Raw genomic sequence first — 877 nt, 5'->3', positions numbered from 1 at the left:
TAGCCAAAGAAGAAACCAATGTGGTCAGGATGGAGGAGGCAGCTGGAGAGGAGGCCAACTAGGCCAAGGCTGAGGAAATTACTGAGGAGGAGATCAGCATGGGCAGGGCCAAGGGGGAGACCAATGTGGAGGCTGGTTACATACAAGGAATAGAGAAAAATAAGTGCATATATTAAGGATAATGCCAGCCAGGTTCCTCACCATTGAAGAAGACAGTTATACATATAGAAAGTGAGAAGACTACAATAAACCCTATAGTGCTGGATTGGAATTGGAGGTATCAGTGTGAACTTGTGGTTTGGTGGTGCAGTGCTTACACACTCAGCTGCTAACCAAAAGGTTGGCAGTTCGAACCCACCAGCTACTCCATGGAAGAAGATGTGGCAGTCCGCTTCTGTAAAGATTTATAGCCTTGGAAACTCTATGGGGCAGTTCTACTCTGTCCTACAGTATGAGTCAGAATCAACTCGATGGCAGTGGGTTTGGTTTTTGGTTTGGTTGGTTAGCGATAATGTGTGTATGTGTGTGTAGTATATGCATACGTACGTATATTTCCTACCTCTCTATTGAGAAGATCTAGAAGCAATTACACAACAGTAGCAATGAGTATATCTACCATCGGGTCTTACTTTCTAAATATAATTTTCTGCTGAAAGTATCCAGCACTTCCTAGAGAAATGGCTGATGCCAGGCTGGAGCAGGATAAGTACAAGATGAACCTGGAACATCTTGTTCTACTAGAAAGTAGAGCTCAAAAATGATGGGACGAGTTCCGGCAAAATGGGACTCTAGGCAGAAGCACCACGCCGTCCCTCCACAGCAAAGATCCGAAAAACTAAGCCAAACAGAGAATACAACAATCCTGAAACCCTAAAAC

This window comes from Trichechus manatus, unplaced genomic scaffold (assembly GCF_000243295.1).
Source record: "Trichechus manatus latirostris isolate Lorelei unplaced genomic scaffold, TriManLat1.0 scaffold00198, whole genome shotgun sequence".
NCBI classification, from domain to species: Eukaryota; Metazoa; Chordata; class Mammalia; order Sirenia; family Trichechidae; genus Trichechus; species Trichechus manatus.
The sequence above is the reverse complement of the archived record's forward strand: the minus strand, read 5'-3'. Positions refer to the sequence as shown.